The sequence below is a fragment of the Protopterus annectens genome, chromosome 7.part1 (assembly GCF_019279795.1).
Source record: "Protopterus annectens isolate FY-2018-M chromosome 7.part1, PAN1.0, whole genome shotgun sequence".
Lineage (NCBI taxonomy): Eukaryota > Metazoa > Chordata > Ceratodontiformes > Protopteridae > Protopterus > Protopterus annectens.
This window is the reverse complement of record NC_056740.1, coordinates 237,707,221-237,727,254: the sequence shown is the minus strand read 5'-3', so window position 1 is coordinate 237,727,254 and position 20,034 is coordinate 237,707,221. Positions and strand designations below refer to the sequence as shown.

General features: G+C 37.7%; 1 protein-coding gene across 1 annotated transcript in view; it reads left to right on the top strand.

Annotated features, from left to right (window-relative positions):
* The window catches only part of LRRK1 (leucine rich repeat kinase 1), a 2,417,153-nt gene that overhangs the window by 1,487,073 nt on the left and 910,046 nt on the right, over positions 1–20,034 (top strand). The window lies entirely within an intron of this gene.

Here is a 20,034-nt window from a genome sequence, read left to right as displayed (position 1 = left end):
ATCTAGATCAAGGGAGGTCATAGTCTCCCTTTACTCATCATTCATCAGACCAATGATTGAGTACAATGCCCCATTCGGAATGTATCTGACCCGACACTTGCAGCAGCTGGAGAGGCCACAAAAGTTCCTCACCAAAAGGATAAAGGGTCTCAAAAATCTGTCCTATGCTGCCCGACTGAAAGAACTCCAGCTCTATTCAGTCGCCACCGCTTGCTGAGAGGTGACCTTTGCCTAACATACAAGGCCATGTCAAACCCAGATTTGATGAATATGCTTCACCTCAAAAAGTCTAGATCCATCAGAGCCACAAGGGCGGGAGACTTAAACCTCGACACGGCTATTAATAGGACGTGCTGGAGGGATAGATTCATCACCCAAAGACTCCCTATGCTGTGGAACAAAATCCCGGTACATGTGAGGCAGAGCACCTCGCTGGCCTTGTTCAAGAGAAATCTTGACCAATGGATGGGAGATCGCAGATATACCCCAGGAATTACCTCAGTGTCACTGCTCGACAGAGGCACAGCAAAATAATGGGTATAGTTCCCCATACTAAAGGGGTGGCGTAAGCCACAAAACAATGGGCTAGGCTTATAAATGCCCTCGGGCAGATAGCCTAGTATGAACCTATGAACCTATGAACAATATCAGTCAAGTTACTTTACAATAGTAATACACATAATGAAACAAAAGTTATGATTACATAAAAGTTATACAAGCATAGAGTAAATAGAGGATGTATACATATACAGTATGAAGTGCCCAGTACAGGTTAGCATATATCTAAGAAGATTATATCTCACTGATAAAAACATCCTTTTGTATGCCCCATTTTTTATATATAATTCCTTTAATATTTTTGTTTATTCAGACTGATTTATGTTATTTACCTTTGTTTTGTTCTTCTGGTACAGAGTATCATGCCAGTCTTTACTTCTCCTTTGCTGCATCTTCACAACTCCCCCCACTGTTGTCATTTGTGTGTCCCCTTTCATGTTGCTTCTCCATGTACTTACTAGCAAATTGAAGTCTTGTCCTGTGTAATCCTTGCACTTTGGTTCCCATTGCAGGGATTGTAAATGTCACTATAATATGATCACTGCTCTGAAATGTTTCCCTCACCTCCACCTAGAGACATAGGTAGGACAGAACAAAGCAGATAGCTGTCTCAGGTGCAAACTGTTTGGGGATGTGATCAGCAGTGTGGAAATGAAGTACTGGATTAGATAATTGCTGGTATTATTCAGAATTAGTATTGTAATGCTGATCTGTTTGTTCCTTGTTTGATGGGGTGCTACTGTAGTGGACTGTCCAGGATGGAAATTTCCTAATTACTGCTCTCCTTCCACCATCTTAACTCCTTTGACATAATAAAAACAGATTTATTTTCTTGTTGAGAAACTCATTTAATATTAAATCCATGTTTCACTATTTCCGCAATGCTGTAGGAAGATTAAGGTCCCTCATAATTGTGTGCTTTCTTTGAGAAACATCAGTGTAAAACTAATCATGACAACTGAGTTTACTTATCTTCTTTGTTCTCTGCTCCCATACAGTTTTTGTAAGTCAGCTGTTCGGGATCTCTGAGAAGGACATTGCTGGCCTCATGTTTCTGCTGGCTCTGTTATTGTTAGATGCAAGACCAACATAGTTGTACTCAGTCTTCAGAATGTCCTGCCATCTGACAACTGCTAGTTGTTAACTGTGCCACATAATTTTACTTTGTAGTACTGTGCACTACCAGTTTTTCTTGATTTATTCAGGTTTCTTCATTTAATCTTTCAAATTTTGTTCAAAAAATTGGTTCAACCAGTTTCTCATGCAGTATTATATCTCACTGATAAAATCAATTACAAGTGTGTTTATATTTCTGCATTCATGAGGTACGAAACCTGTTTGGAGGCTACAGTTAAATAGTAATTCCAGACGGCATGATAGGTCATGTTTCATGCTATTTAGAAGCCATCCTGCCATATATTCTGGTCCCATTGATGCAGTGTTCTTGGTCTTAGAGAGAGCGTTAAGGACCTGTTCCCTAGTGATAGTAGGGGGTGTTATATTTGATGATATTTAGTGAGGGAAGGTTGAGGGAGGAAGAGAGGGGTAAAGATGGAGCTGACGTTATCAGACAGGAGATTTGCTATGTCTTCTGGCTCGATGTAAGTGGCTCCATTTACAATAAGTTCTTCACACAATTGTTTATTCCCTGCCTTTGAGGTTAGTAGATAAAAAACACAAGTGAACCAGGCACAACGACAACTGCAGTTCAATCTCCACAAAGGCAAAACTCAGTCCTGGATAGAATAACTCCTTCTTTATTCCAAAAACATAAATTGTGAAATGAGCGCTTTCACGTATCCAAGATACGCTTCATCAGATTTCAACATACATAGTAGCAGCTCAGTTTTTATAGTGTGAACATTCATCTGATTGAAACAATTAAGACAATTAAAATATTAATTGAAAACAGCCATCTCTTTTGAATAGCATGGCTAGAGCTTAAAGTTACAAAACTCTTATATACAATTAAGTATATTGTAAACCAGCTAATGTATAATATAAACCCAACAAAAAGGTAATAGAAACAGAACAAAAATAAAATAAAATACAATAACAGTATATTATGCAGAAACATCTATCTATATATAGCAAACATTGTCTAGCTAAGTATTAGAAAAATATAAAAAAATATAAAAAACAACTCAGTGCCTTCCTATATATCTACCAGTCATTAATATTAAAGACTCCTTAGCTACCTCATAGTAATAACATAGACTAAAATGTAGTATATCATAGCTACAAATGTAAATATATATATACATATATCATAGCTACTTATATACATAACTAACTAAATACATATATATGTCTAAGTGCTGGAATACAAAAATACCAGCATATATGCATATATTCAGACTATTAAAGTGCATCGTGCATATTAACATTCCAAATGCCTATAGAATAAATCATTGGATATATAAACAATTTATCATAAACATATATGGTATCTGGTATATAGGTTCTACAATATAGTATATCTGTCACCCTATATGCCTAGTAATTCAATATATCTTATATATTACATACATATTGGCAAAAATGTATATATAAATAAGCATAGCGCCATAGATGCATGTATATAAATAACAATGCTTACTAATAAAGTGCATCGTGCATGTATTCATATCTAACTGGCTATGTGGCAAAATATTAACTTGCCAACCTCTTGTCATAAACCCTTAAAGTGCCTCATGCTTATCTGGTATAGATAGATAATATATATGCCGCGTTTCAGCATTTCTTAGAACATTAAACCATAATATATCTAAAACTATCTATCTTATAAATATTGATATAAATATATAAAGTGCAACGTGCTTTAAAATGAAAATACAAACAAGTAAGTAAAAATATATATATGCATATAAAAATATATATTTAACCATATATAAATACATAATCTAAAAACTGCTATAATATTAATATCTAATTGATGTATCATGCAACCAAGCTACAATAATCATAAAAATCATTAACCCTTTGATGTCATCTAGAAACTGTCATCAATTATATTAGTTTATTAATTCACCAACTTCTATGTTATAGCAAGTCTCCTATCTATTATATATGAATCTGAGAACATATCAACCAAAAGAGCATTCCCTATGGGCATCATCGTAATATTGGTGCCATAGGGACACACTGGTTTAACCCAGGTAAATAATGTGCTCTCATTTTTAGAATCCAGTTGAATTCCTTTCTTTCAAGAATATTTGTCATCTCACATCCATTGCTATCCTTTTCAAGTACTTGTAATATTCGAAATCTAAAACTATGTGATGTATTTAGTTTTACATGCCTAGCCAGTGCATTAGTTTCAATATTTTTCTTTATATCATATATATGATTGTAGATTCTTTTCCTAAATTCTCTTTTTGTAAGTCCTATGTAAAATGCTGTACACTTTTCACACGTTGCTAAATATATCACATTGCATGTGTTACATGAAGCACGAAAGGTGGGTCTGAATTCATAGTTCAAAGTTGGATGTATAAACTCTTGAACAGTTGTAATAAATCTGCACATATTGCATTTATTGCAAGCAAATGTTCCCATCAAACCCAATTCTGGAGCTATATGTGTCCCTTCCTTATATGTCTTACATAGTAACCTTTTCAAATTTTTATTATTCCTATAGATGAATCTTGGTTTTTCTCCTATCAACTTCATAGTTTTCTCATCTATAGTTAATATCGGCCAATGTTGTTCAATGATTCGTGTAATGCTCTTATTATCATTCGTATATGTTGTCAGGAACTGTATCTTTTCCTGATATTTATAGTTGGACCTTCTTCCACCATCATTATAGTATCTCCACCCCCTACTTTCCAATGATGGCCCTTCTATATTTCCTAATACCTGATTTCTGATCTCCCTCACCATTGTCTTTTCATAACCCCTTTGCAGAAAAAGTTGTTCCATTACATCTGCCTCTATCTCCAAATCTATTGATTTCTTGCACAGTCTATTAAGTCTTATAAATTGACTTTTCACGATTCCTTTGAAAACATGCCTGGGGTGCATGCTGTCGTAGCTAAGAAGAGTATTTTTCCAGCAGCTCTTCCTATGAATTCTGGAAATAACTCTACCTTCCTCAATCCTTAGGTTCAGATCCAAGAAATTTATTTCTGTAGGGGATACCTCCATGGTAAATCTAAGGAAGCTGGTGGTACTTTCCATATATTGTAATAAAGTGAGAAAATGTTCCCTTTCTCCTTCCCAAATAATTATGATGTCATCTACAAATCTTGAATATAAGATAACATTCTTAAACATGGGATGGTTAAATAAATATTCTCTCTCCCACCTATTTACCACTAAGTTAGCGTAGGTGTTAGCACAGGGTGTGCCCATGGCAACACCCCATTTCTGAAGATATAATTGGTTCATAAATGAAAAAACATTATTTGAAAGAACCATATCTAACAACTGGCAGATTAATATACTTTTATTAGTGCTAATTTCAGGATAGAGTTGCAATAGCTCCCTAACGCTCTGTATTCCTTGCTCATTTGGAATACATGTGAAAAGATTTTTTATATCTAAAGTAATAAACAGATGAACCCCAGAAATTAATTTCACAGTGTTTATCTAGCATTTCCAACAGCTGATAGCTATCTCTTAATATAGTGGGGATTTGATTCATGATAGGTCTTAGACTTTTTTCTAAAAAAATAGAAATATTTTTAGTGGCCCATCCTTCCCCATCTACTATGGGTCTAAGTGGGGGTGGAGATATCCCTTTATGCATTTTGGGTAGTGCTTTTATATATGGTATCTTTGGTGACTCTATAGTAAAATAGTCATATAGTTGCTTACTAATTTGGCGACACATCAACATATCATATGTTTCATCCTTAATACGACTAAGTATTCTTTTCAATGATGTAGGAGAGATTTCTGTATATGTATCCTGATCACTCAACATTAATCGCATTAATGTATTATACTGTTCAGTATCAAGTATTACCAAACCTCCCCCTTTATCAGCAGGTCTCAAAATAATGGAGGGTTCCCTTATCAATGCTTGTAATGATAACCTCTCATCAGTTTTCATATTGAAATACATACATTTCCTGTTACCCTGATAGAAATAGTCATAGAAACTCTTTTCACACAGTTTGATGAAACATTCTATGTGGCTTGGCAATGGTGGACAATACATACTTTTCTTTCTATAGCATGTTACATCATTCTTATTCAACTGATTATTATTACCTTCATTATAAAACAACAATTTAAGTGCTATCTTGCGACTAAAAATTCTGAGATCAATTAAAATATCTTGGAGGTAGCTAGTTTGAGAAGGCACAAAAGATAAGCCTCTATTAAGTAGGCTTATGTCAGATTTACTCAATACAAAACTAGACATGTTAAAAAATAAATGCATTGATGGAGAAGAAAAAAAGTCATTTACTGCCTCTGTCGTCGCCGTTCTTGTCCGTTCTCTTCCGAGTGGGTTCTCTTCCTTTTCTCCCAACTCCTGTACCGTTCTCTGGATACCGCTGGTTTTTTGATCGAGTATGGTAAAAAAAGGGGGGCCACAGCTTGTCGCTTTGAAACAGCCCCTGTACTCGTGTTGTTCATATCTGATTTCTCTTTATCAGCCTCTTGGTTCGGCAGAGGCGTAGAAGCAGAAACCTGCAGCACTGAGTCTATTGTTTCCGGCGGAGTAACAAAGGCACTATCTGAATTCCTAGTGCTGTCAACTTGTATTATCGTGGTATTATGTAGCCTACTTTCACAAATTTCAACATTTCGTTGGTCGGACTTGGGTTCCTTTCCCTTATGTACATCCGTGTCTTCCTGATTCGTGTAACGTGGCCAAATGAACACGTGACCCTTTTCAAAGTCTGAATGGTCACGCTGTAGTTTACGTTGTTTTACTGTTTGTAATTTATTGCTATAGGCTTCAATCTGGGTATATAAAGCATTGATTTTTCCGGTGCAAAATTCATTTTTGTATGTTTCACATATTTCTTGGTTAATCTGGTTCGCAAGTGAAATCAATTCCTGCTCAATGGGAGTAAAATGTTCAATTAACAAGTGCATATATTGCCGGCTAGTATTGAGATTGATTTCCTGCCATTTTCTCAATAACTCCGGTTGGCTTTCGCCATAAGTTGGCATACATAAAACTCTCATACCTCTCGGTATGATGTTAAAGTGCAGTGATGCTTCAAGGTGCTTACGTTGCCAATTATATTTTTCTGCCTTTGAGGTTCTGGAGATAGCTAAAGAATGCTTTGAGGTTGTCCTTGGCCTGGGAGGCCAAACTTCTCAAATTTGGGTTTGGTAGACTTTATTTGTCCTCTGCGTTGTTTGTTTAGTTTGCTGATACTGTTTTTATCCTGCTGGGTGCTGCACCTCCTAATTTTTGCCATGATTTTCTTCCTTCTCTTATACATTCTATCGATGTTGTGATTCCAGTAGGGTGGCTTGTTTTTTGAGTTAGTTCTGTACTTCTTCTGGTGGGTACATCTGCCTGTATGTGGCTATTAACATGCTTGTACAGAGTTTCTGTGAACAGTTCTGCATAGGCAGCAGTGTTCTTATGGGGGCTTGAAATGTTGCCAGGTTCTCATTTAGTAGCAGGAGGTTAACGCCTTAGCTTAGTTCCTGAATATTCCAGGTTTAGCTTGGGGTCCAAGTTTTATTTTTACTTCAAAGGAGACCGTTTTGTGATCTGACCTTACAAGGGAAGGCATTACAGTAGGGGGGGTATGCACCACTTTCCCATATTAGTGAGGATCAGCTCCAGTATGGTTGCACCCCTGGTTGGTGTATTGACTATCTGGTCCAAGGAGTTTGTTCTCTGTGCATGCACATTTGGTGTCATATCATTTTCCCAGTCATTAGTGAGGTAATTAAAGTCATCCATGAATATGGTATTGGGCTGGATGGTTAGTGTTTCTAATAAGTTTAAATATATGATATGGGTTTCCTGGGTCTTAGGGGGTACCTATAGCTTGCAAGGAAGTGGTACTGGATTTTGCCTATGGTGATTTGAACATGGAGTAGCTCAAGTGCATTGCCCTGTTTGACCAACCTTGAAGTATATTTATCTTTGATGTAAACAGAGACACTTCCACCTTTAGTCCCTGCCTGTGAAGTAGCTGGCCTAAATATGTAGAAGGTATTATAACCTAGCACTGATGGTGTGCTCTCTGCAGCTTTAAACTATGTCTCAGTGACAGCACAGGCATCAGCATTCTCTAAGGTAGAGAGAGCTTCTAGGGAGTGTGTTAGAAAAATATGTATTAGTAATATGTATTAAGCATTTGAGGTTTAAAAGGGTTAATGCATTTATTCTGTTCACGCTGCATGAATCTGCACAGCTATTAGAAACTTAAAGAGTTATTGATTTTCTGCTTATGCCATGAGAAAGTACACAGCTGTTAGAAGCTTTGATAAGGAGCACAATGGATGCTTGAAAGTATAAACCGTTGTCAGCATTACTTGTACCTAAGCTAGAAATGTACCTTGAATCTAGGCAAAATGTAACACATATATTAGAACTGCACAATTGAAGAATTGAAAGTTTGTGGTGGGCTTAAATAAGCCCCAAGGCCAGGTTGAGTTTCTCATATGTTTTGTAAATCAGCAGTTATTCTCAACTAGTCAGCAATTAGTCTAGTAACATTTTCTGTAGAATAATACAGAAAGCTGTGTCTAACTACGTCAGCAGTAGAAGTAACATTTCTGTGTAACATGGAAAGAACTGTATAAAAATGCCATACTAATTATTAATGTCCAGACAAATCATTCTGCCTGCATGCTTTGTCTCCTTGCTGCAAGTTAATAAAGGGGGCCTTACTTGAACCTTACGTGAATTGGTCTTTGAAGTTTTTTCCTTTGACAGATTGGAATTTTTTGTTTAGACTCCTAGCATTGAGCAGTAATACCTTTAGATTTTCTTGGTTTTGATTTGCTATGTCAGAAGTGCTTTCAGATTGGTATTTCCTAAAAAAAGGCACTATAAAAAGACAGTGCTTTAGCTGATATTCGAAAGCCTAGAGTGGAGAGGTGCAGACCATCCCTGGTAAAGCAGCATGGTTATAAGTAGGCTTACTACCCCACCCCACCCCCGCCATGTCTGCTTTGAATTGTGTGTGATGGGTGTAACATGTGTACTGCTGACAACCTGATTGACACTAGGAGTATTTTTGTGTGAGAGCTTTGCCTCCAGTGACGTTGTGTAAATACATCTCTCACATACCATATCAGTTTGTATGAGAATTAACTGGCTGTCAGTAAACATAAGTCAATTTCTGCATTGCCTCAGAATGCCCAACTTCTTCCATGCTGACAAATATTGCACCCAATTAGAATGACACCAGAAACTAAGCCAGTTATTTAAGTCAATCATCTTTTATTCATATTGTAGCATCATCCTTAGAGAAGGTAAAATATCACTCAATGCTAGGCTCATACCAGCCTGAGACACATATTCCAAGAGCTCCATGATGTCTATCTTCATATAGTCTAGGGAGGTATGTCTCAGGTCATTTACTGCCCACAAGTAGTATGACTGAGTCATTGTGGTATTTGTGGTCCAATATAGTCTCTGATAAGCAACTGACCGTGACTTTCTCCTTCCTCAGCCTGGTGAGAGGGACATCAGAATGTCTCATGATGGAGTCTCCAGTGACTAGAATGTTGGATTGTGTGGTGGCTTGCCTTATGGGTTTAGAGGTAGAGACTCCATAAGATGCAGCTCTATATGTTGATGTGGGTATTGTTTTGAAAGAGCGCATTTGGGGCTGCCGAGGGCATTTGTTTTGTGTACTTCGTCTAAGAAGTATTTTTGGTTTAGGAAGGTTATATTTAAGTGCCTCAGCATATGTGGATCGATATGTCTGCTTTGAATTGTGTGTGATGGGTGTAACATGTGTACTGCTGACAACCTCATTGACACTAGGAGTATTTTTGTGTGAGAGCTTTGCCTCCAGTGACGTTGTGTAAATACATCTCTCACATACCATATCAGTTTGTATGAGAATTAACTGGCTGTCAGTAAACATAAGTCAATTTCTGCATTGCCTCAGAATGCCCATATCCACCAAGCCGGTAACAGAGACAGTAGGAAAGTTCATATCGATGGCAACAGACCCTTTTTTCATTAGACAGTTGGAGTGAGAATATCAGTCACTGTCAGGAGTATCTGGTTTGCAGTTATGGGGGCAGTGCTTGTCACTGCAATCTAGTCATCCTGTGAGCAACTAGGTATTGGAGAAATTTCAATTGTGCTTTTACAGGAAAAATGTCACTCAAGGTGTCTGAGTCTATACAGATCACTGCCAAAATTGATCAGAAGATTGCAAAAACTCCCAGAAAGACTCCACTCTAAACAGGTGGCTGCTGAAAATGTAAAAAAGTGCAAGACCTCTAACTACTCGCTTAAGAAAAAGCACCTCCACTTCAGCTCCCACATGGCGGGGGTGGGGTGGGGTAGTAAGCCTACTTATAAGCTTCCCAAAGTTAAAGATCAGTGTAAGTGATTCAGCCTCTAAAACTAAAATAACCACAGATATTGGTACATCTGCTATAACCCAACAGTATAGCTCTTCAGATACAAAAAAATGCAGCATTCCTAATAGGAATGTATTGTAGTTGAAAAGCATTTAAGAGGCTTGTGGTCAGAGAACTTTTTGGATTTTTTGGGCCTTCGACTATGTAACCTCTTATTGCTTATGGACTTTTTTGCCAAAGAATATTTAAAGGTAGTCCAGGAAGCTGCTTTACCTCAGCAACCATGTAAGTTGGTATCTGATTTAGACCAACATAAATCTAAAATGTATTTATTTACTATCATTTGTTTACTGGAAAAGTCTCAATGGACCAAGAAAGGCCTTTTTTCAATGGAGACTTGGGGAAAAAGATCCACAGTTAATAAATCTTGCAAAATGTCATACAGTACGATACAGTACATTACAAGCTAACACTGCAAATGTTAACTATCACATACAAGATACAAAAATTATTTTATATGTAAAAAAAAAAAAGAAGACAGAGGTCCTAGAGATCATTATAAAATCAGATCTATATCCATGGAACCTTCTCCAGTACCTGTAACTGTACTAGATACTGCTGGCAGACATAAAGAAAAAAAAAACTTCACCAACATGTTCTAAAGAAAAAACTCTATAATGTAGATAATTCCCAATATGTCCTGACTGCCCTGACCACAGGGCTATTACCCACAGTCTTCAGGCTCACCTCCTGAGGGCATCACATTCTGGGAAACAGTGAAGTACATGGATAAATGTTTTAGTTGGCCCTGTGGAGCCCCTTCTTCCCTGAGACATGCATGCAGATGATGAGAGTCCCACAGTCACATCAGATGTTACTTTATTTTAATAATTTAAGAATATAATGAAATCCAAAATGAACTGTATTAATCCTAAAACTCAACATCAGCACCCATAGGGTCTGATGAGCTTTATAAAGACCCAATCATCAGCTCATACTTTTACATCAGCAGTAATGCAGATCCAGCAAACATCTCTCATCTAAGCACTATACCTTTTTAGGGTAGAAAATCTTTTTCTTTTGCTTCCATGTGGTAAAGAAGGCAGATTCTGTATGTTTGCTAAAAAATGTAAACATCAGTAATTTGGCATTTAGGGCTTTGGATCACTTACCCAAGCTCAGTTATAGTATTACTGGGGATTGCCTAATTCTGCTAACAAGGTTAAGTTGTACAATTTGAACAAAGTCTTCTTAAAATGGTTCCACTACATTAAGACAATCGTCTCTAGGTAAATTCTCCTTCCACCTTCTCAAATAATACCTAAAAACTTTTTTTTGCAGGGGCAACCCCCTCTGAATCAGCATGCTTTGGACTATACCCCCAAACCTATGACTTCATGGTTGCACTTTTATATAGTACTGTGAAACACTCTGATAGGATGCACAGAGTACTTACCCAAAGTGTAGTCTTACAATTCTATTCTTTTAATAGCAGACACAGTCAGGGAGAGACAACACTGGGGAAAAAGAATTGGTGACTTACTCATGGAGAAGCTATATCAGATAGGTGTCCACATCCTGAAATGTACATGTGATGCAGTTGTTGTATCTTATAGAACTGTCATGCCTAGAATTGTCCTAAGAAAACATTCTTTTTATTTTATTTTATTTTATTCTATTAATTTGTTAACTGGGTAAACTCATTAGGCAGAAGACTCTTTTCAGGTGCAAACCAAGGGTACTGTTTGAGTAAGTCACTTACACATTAAAAAAGTGGATCCTGAAGAAATGAAACCCTGGACTGTAGGGTGAAGCTTGTTATCAGCTTATAGCCCCATTCCTCTCAACTGACCCTGATTTTACCTCATATTTTTGCCCTGTCATGCAATTCTTGATTTTCTGACAATTATGAGGATTACAGTCGGTCAGTAATGCCAGATATTAGTTTCATTCATCTTATTGTTTAGAAAATGCATGGCAATGTAAAATCTGTTGTTTTATTAACTTTTTTTGAAGTGAATTAGAGTATCAGTTAAAAAATGGCCCTTGTTTGGGACCTTAGTCCCCATATTTTTGTCTTTGTCCAGAATTCCTGAGCATAGACATTGAGAGGTATGCAAAGCCCTAATCTTCTGCACTGATGTGCACAGAGACCTATCGAGAGGAGGTTAAAACCTGCCTCCTCAATACTTCAGTAACTCGGGAGTTCTTTGGATGACCAGCCCCTGATCTGCAGAAGAAATGTAAAACCAGGTCCTCTGGTAAAGATGAATTTCATGTAAGTGTACCACAATTTTCTAGAAACAACCCTTCAAAAAATATATAGCTGTATAAGTAGATAGGGAAAAACATCTGTCTGCTATTCCAAAAACCATAGCAAATATAGATGGAAACATCCCTTCCTGCTGACAGAACAGGGAACAAAGGAAAGTTCCAGTAAAATCTTTGTGCTGGAATTCACTTCTGCAGCTACCGTTGAATCTTTTTCCTCCAGTAAATGTCCATCCAGCATCTGCAACTTCTAGACCTAGCCATTCCCTGATTAGTTGCTTCATTGATCCTTTCCCCAAACTAGGACTTTAGCATAATGGTTGCCTTAAGTCTTTGGTTGGGTTGAGACTTACCAGTATGAAAGTCTTTCTTAACCAATGTATTATGCTGCTTAGCTAGGTAGGCTCCATTCCCATTGTACTCGTTTGTAAGCTCTATCAGAGATCTTGGCATAAACGTGCACAATTGCTGACTATAGTAGACCCAAGGGTCATTTACTTTGGAACACATAATTCTTAACATTCCATAGGTCTTTGAAGGAAATGTTTCATCGTTCACTCCTCATACCTTTAATGGGACAAACTATTTATTACCTAGCAAAACAAGAAGCATCCTGAAGTAGTGGAGAATATTGGCCAAAAAGTTAATACTTAGAGTGTCAGTTTCAAGGCTTAGTACTCTTGATCTCTTGTCAGACTTTCTTGAAAATCCAAAATAACTGGATGAAAACAGAGTGTAAAACTTCATAAAAATCAAAATAAAATAACAAAAAAAAACACAGCCAGCCATAGAAACAGTCTCAATGTTTAATAGTATAAAAACACCATGCAAACACTTGGCATTTTCACCCAATATCTTCCTGGGCTTCTTCAGAGTGAATACATTACTTGTGTCAACTCATTTAAATAAGCACCAAGCACATGATCATTCATTTCAACATTTAAAGAAATAAAAAGAAATTAAAAACTATTGTTAAACCTTTTTCAATATTTAAACCATACGTAGCTAAAAATGGAGAGCTGTAAAATACCATTGATTGGCGACTGTTCCAGTTTTTATTTTGAACTCCGATCGTACCCTGATTTAGGAGTCCATTCCTGTCATAGTATTAGAAACTCAAACCTCTTGGAGAATTTAAAGTGTGTGAAGCATCCTCAAGGAGTACTTATGAATTAGTGTTTGCTTATATCCAAAGGCACACTTCAGAAGGTATATCATTAAAGTAAATTCTGTAGCTCCAGGCATATTTTGTTCTAGGAAGCAATGACTTTTAGAAATTTTTACCGCAGTTGACTTATGCAATTTTAAATGGAAAGCAGTGGCTGTCAGCAGGCCCCATAGCAGTTGTAACATTACTGGCCGAGAATAAAATTTACATTAGTAGAGTGCAGAGAACCTCATCCATGTGTTACCTGCAATGTACTACACTACTGATAATAGATAATGGTGCTGTAAGAGCAAACATCCATCTGGTCTATGCTGAGACACCGAAAATATCAACAGAAGGGAGGAACATCTGTTTTTACCATTGAAAAGTATCCCAGTGTGGCACAGTGCACAACTTGTTAAATTAGTCATGAAACTTTAACAATGCCTCCACAGACTTTTTGGGATTGGGCAAATAATGAATGTAGTTCTCTGTTACTGCCTATTAATTTTCCACTAGTAATTTGGAAAAGTATGTTGCAAATTACTTACTGGAAGATTTCAGCACGAGCCTTATGTGGTAAGTAAGAAATTAGCACTCTTTCTTGACCTCTAAGACAGCTACAGAGATATTAGGTTTTGTTTGTGTACTTATTTTGGAAAATGATGATAATTTTCCTCTTTCTGTCAATATCTCAGCAAACAACAAGGACAGATCTGCCTGGACTTCATATTAAAGCCCACAAGTGGATGATCAGAAATGTTGCTGACAATATATTTCTAGCTTGAATGATTACTGATGCATTGTAAGCAATATTGGATTTCAGCCAAGAATGTAGCAAGGGGGATTCAAAAAGAAGCAATATGTAATATTTGTTCAGCTTAATCTTTTTTCATTTTTATGGTCATCCCCTTTCTAACCCACTCTGGCTGCAGCTTACTAAATCTCTAAGCAGGGTATGGTCATTCCCTTTCTTGCCCAGTCTAGCTGCATCGTATTAAATGTGTAAGAGTAGCAGACTAAGGCACAAAGCACTGCCTCCATGAATCTTTGTATGGTTGTCAGTCACACTTTACTAAACAATTTTAAAATTGTGGAGCACATTTGGTTCTTCCATCAAGCAGTGACGGCAGGGACACGTCTGGGGTACTAGTTGAATTCAACCCAGTCAGAACAATAAAGAAATTCCAAGATTATACAAGTAAAGACTGCACAGAAGTCTTAGTCATTTGCAGCCTTCTTCCATCCATCCCTCCATTTTCTAAGCTGTTCACTCTGATGAGAATAGCTGTCTGAACAGGGTAGACCAGACCTCCATATCCTCAGCAACAGTCTCCATCTCATTCTGTAGAATCTGCAGATATTCCCAGGTGAACTGTGAGGTGTAATCCCTCCACTATGTTTTGGGTTAACTCTGAGGCCTCCTGTGAGTGGGTTGTCCCTAATCTACATCCTGAGTGAGGTACCCAGGGGTTGTTGTCCTCACAAGGTGCCCAGACTACCTTATCTGAGCTCTAACTCTGTAGAAGATTAGATTTCTGCTACTTGCATCAGTGATATTGTCATCATCTCTGATGCTTCTCAAAGTTCATGACCATATGTGAGAATGGGGATGTAGACTGATCCATAAATTGTGAGCTTTGTTCCAATACTAAGCTGCACTATACTAAAACAGCATTGCTGCATCCATCTGTGAGTCAGCATCCTGATGATTTCTGGTTTCACTTTTGAGCAGGAATCCTCCACCTGAGTTAGCCGCTTCCCCCCACCTGCAGATCCCTGATTTGGGATCTGTTCTGCAGGCTTTGGTCATTCCTTGCCTTTATTTTTCTCTAAAAAAAAGTCATACTTCATATTTAAGCTGGGATAACAGAGGAGTCAGTTGCTTATTCTGTTCAGCTTTGGATAGATGGGCATCCTTAGAATGCGACCAAGCCACCTGTACCCTCTGCACTTTAAATGGAAGAGCAGTAGCTGTGCTCTGATATCCTCAAGGATTGCTGAATTCTTCAGTTGGTCACAGTGATTGAGCCTCTAACTCAATTTGGGGAGTTTTAGTATCTTGGGGTTTTGTTCCTGAATGAGCATCTCTCCAGCATACTGATAACATGAGGCATTTTTACTCACAAAAAATTAGCTGAGTTGTGATCAGATTTATACAACTGTCTGTCAAATAATGATTCAAGTTTTTTTTTAACTTGAGCTGAGTAATTTAACTAGTCCAAAATGCTTTTTAATTTTGGAGGTTGTATTTTTGCTCTTTTTTACTGCCCTGTAATTGTGTTTGGATTGTTATCTTAGTTGTATATACACTGATGTAATAAGACTGCAAACAAATGTTTATGGAATTGCTGTGTACATTATAACTGCTGCACTCATGCGGTACTGTTACTCCTACAGCCTAAATGTCTTTCATTTTTTGTAATTTGTCTTTATGGTTATTGTGTCATTGTATTGCATGGTTATTGTAATGGGCAAAGGGCTCTATCTCCCACATCACTGCCATCCATATTTGAAGGTGCAATGCAACCATCACTAGGGGGTTGACTATCCCTAATGGTTTTCTTTAAAAATACAATGGTCATTTGGCCTTAAGGGTGTGTACATTTGTAAATGTGCACTGCTGCATCTGGAAGTGGTTCCAAGCTGCTTAATTTACAGGTTGAAGTTAAAAGCAGTGGCTCTCCATGGTTTACTTGCCTCATAGTGAGCTCAGTGCCTTATATTGCAACCTTACCACCAGTAACCGAAACCTGACCAGGATTCCATAATGACTTGCACAGTATTACTTGGTATCTCGAAAAGCAGACTTGATATATACTCTAAATTTGTTGTAATTTAATCCTGAATATGGTAAATGAAACTAAGATTCACTCCAAAGGAAAGCATTTATTTTTCATCATTACTATTTCAAATTCTTGACCCGTGGTAGTGGTGCTGCAGTAGCATTGTCGCCTCACAACAAGATGTTGTCCCGTTCGATTCTCAGCTAGAGCGTCTTCTGTGTGGAGGCATGCGTGAATGGGCATGCCTTCGTTGAAGGTTGGGCAACAGGGCTGGTAACTCGGCACGTAAAAATCCACTACCAAACATTAGCGGACCGGAGTTCTGCTGTGGCGACCCCTAACCGGGATAAGCCAAAAGACACAACAACAACAACTATTTTAAATTCTTGGGCACAAACATAGTTTGGAAGCAGTTAACTTAAATGCCTGACTGAAATTTTAAGTGTACTGCAATGATGTGAGTAAAACAATTTGAAGTTTGTAGCAGCATTTGCCTAAACCTGGTGCTACTGTATTACAGAATTTTGGGGATAGTGTGTTTCTGTGAAGCTTCCTTTGCTCTTCCTTCTTTGTCTTGCAGACTGAAATACGTTTTAGTGTGAACATTTTTAGATTTTTGTGTGAACATTTTTAGATTTTCGTGTGAACATTTTTAGATTTTTGTGAGAAGATTTTTAGATTTTTGTTTCTGATAGTGAGTAACAAAGTAACGAGCTGATAAGTCATAACGTCCTTGGAGATGACCATGTAACTGAAAGAATATGCTGTAAACTATTTATTGTGACTGACAGGGAAGCGTATTTGGATATTCAGAGGCACAGTGCCATATAATCAGAGTCCACTCAATGCCCCACAGCCATGAGAACCACATATTACTGTTGCAAACTTTATTAAGGTTTGTTGCCTGCATTCACACATTGACTCTTTGGTGGGTGTTAAGTTTAAACCTCTGCATCCTTTGAGTTTGACATTATGTAGCCAGGTACTAAGTTATATGCTGAAAAAAATGGCTGTTCAGTGGCATGATGCTTTTGTTGGCACACAAGAGCATTCTCTCCACAGTGGGTCAGGTAGTGTAACAGTGTGCTGTCCTTCTTGTATTTACCTCTTGACTGTCAGTAGACACAGTTATGATACTGCAGTCCAGTACCAAAAAGATATAGCATAAGGGAAATAGCAGATGTATAACTTAAAATAAAAAAATGGTCCAATTGATATAATACAGCTGTACTAATTCCATTTTAATAATATACACATATAGCATTTCTTCATGATGAAGAGTCAGTACTTCTGATTTTGCTGTTTTCCTGCCTAGCATGTTTTTGTTAGCCTAGCCATGATCGGCCATTTAATAGTCACTTAATGTAAATGGGCATTAAACTGGATACTGTTAGCTCTGATAGTGAAAGAAAAAACATGCACAGAGCACTGTTAAGATGAGCAGGTTCTCTGCCCAGGGAATATATTTATATTTATATACTAATATGCAGAAATACCTTACCAAAAGGATACAAGGCCTAAACAAACATGTACTGCATGGACCGACTCAAACCTATTTCACTGTACTCAGTATCCTACAGACTTCTAAGTGGCGACTTGTGTCTGGCGTCCTTCAACTCAATACTGATGGATTGACTTCACATCAGCAAGTCAAATGGCATCAGAAATACTCAGTATAGGGATCTAAACCTCCTCTGCAACATCAACAGAACAATTTGGAGGGACAGGTATATCTCGCAGAGAATACTGCTTCCCTGGAACAGACTCCCCAGTCACATAAAACAAAATTCATCCCTGTCCATACTCAAGTGCAAATTGGATCTATTGATGGGAAACAGAAAATTTACCCCAGGACTGCCCTCTGTACTACTACTGATAGACAGAGGCAGTTCCCAGTTGCTTTATCCCATGCATGGGTAACCATCAAATTATCTACGATATCATCCCAGTTATTTTCATTGGGGTAACAAATTCATAGGTATATACTAAGCTATCAGAGATCAGGGGTCCAGACCTAGGGTGAATTTCCAATTTCCCATCCATTGGTCAAGGTTACACTTAAATAGGGATAGGAATGGACTTTTTTCACTTAGATGGTGAGCCTTTTTTCATAGGGATCCTCTGAGGCACATATCTGTCTCACCAACATGTCTTATTCATGTCACAAGCAAAATTTAAAACCTTGGCTCTAGTGGTTCTGATGCTGTTCATTTTACAGATGTGTAAAAGGTTTATCAGAGCTGGGCCTGAGGGTGGCTTGTATGCTAGGCATAGAATGCTTCTCAGTAACCTGTAGGAGGCAGATTGTACAGGTAGGGCTTTAAGGCAGTCCATAGAGTTATGTGTTTATAGCCTGGATTGTACTGGTAAGGAACTTTTTCTGGGGTTCCTGCTGTTGCATATGTCTGGACAGGTACATGCTGAAGGGGGCATTATAAAAAATTATGGGCCTGATGAGGGCTGAATAAAGTGGCAGTATGACTTTCCTGGGCATGAATGCCATGTCTTCACTACTTACAAGTTGGGTGACATAGAATGGTTTTCTTACTACCTTGACTACGTTGGTCAAAGGTCAGATTACTGTCTACTTATGTTCCCAGATCCCCGATTACCGGATCAGCTCTTAGAGGCGTCTTATCAATGGAGTAATAAGCCCAAGTGTCAGTTTTCCCAAAATGCTGTATAATTAATTTTTTGGCATGGGTGTGTAATTAGTAACCATGGGATGGGTAAGGCTAATGCATGTCCAAATGGGTTGGGTTAATTCAAGCACAAAAAGGGAACTTGACGAGGCTTGAAATGGTCCACAACTTCCACAAGGGTAGCTTAGCCTAGTACTTACCTATGAAACTATAGAATTGTTTGTATTATTCATTTGTTTTTCTGGTACCTGTTTTATCATGTTCATCATCACAAGTTGGAGCTTGTCCTGGCAAGCATATCGGGTGTAAGGGACTGAACCCGTGTGTGTATTTGTATGTGTGTGTGTTATACACATGTATGTATAATTACACTGCATTATATGCATGCACATCTTTCTCTGTCTCTCTCTGTGTGTATGTGTATATATGTATGTGTGTGTGTGTTATACACATGTATGTATAATTACACTGCATTATATGCATGCACATCTTTCTCTGTCTCTTTCTATGTGTGTATGTGTATATATGTATGTTTAATTACACTACATTATATGCATGCACATCTGTCTCTGTCTCTTTCCCTCTCTATGTGTGTATGTGTATATAAGTATGTGTGTGTACTATATCGCATCATTGAATACATGAATATCGAACGCTCACATGAGCGAATATTCACATACTCAAAAACGGTATTGTGGGGTGCTATGCCCCCCCCCTCCGAAAAATATATATTCCTACCCTGAGATCGCACTACAGTGAGGAAAGGGCAAAAATCTCGATCTTCACTGTACTGCAAAAAAAAATTCATAAACTTCGAGTACGTGAATATTCCCTCATGTGAGAGCTCGATATTCACGTATTCGATGGATAACGGGGAGTTTACTATACTTATAAATATATATATATATATGTGTGTGTGTGTGTGTGTGTGTGTGTACACACACACAGAGACATATATACATGTACTTACTATTTCATCTATTTTGACATTGTAAAATTTATTTTAATTGTATTCTGCCTGACATTGTTGATATTGTATAACTTCAAATATTTTTGTACTGCATGTACTGGAGCGTTTCTCCTTGGGCCTCCCCTGAAAAGAGTCCTTTGTAACCAGTTGTACTGTACTTGCCTGGTCAAGAAATGGAACATAAAT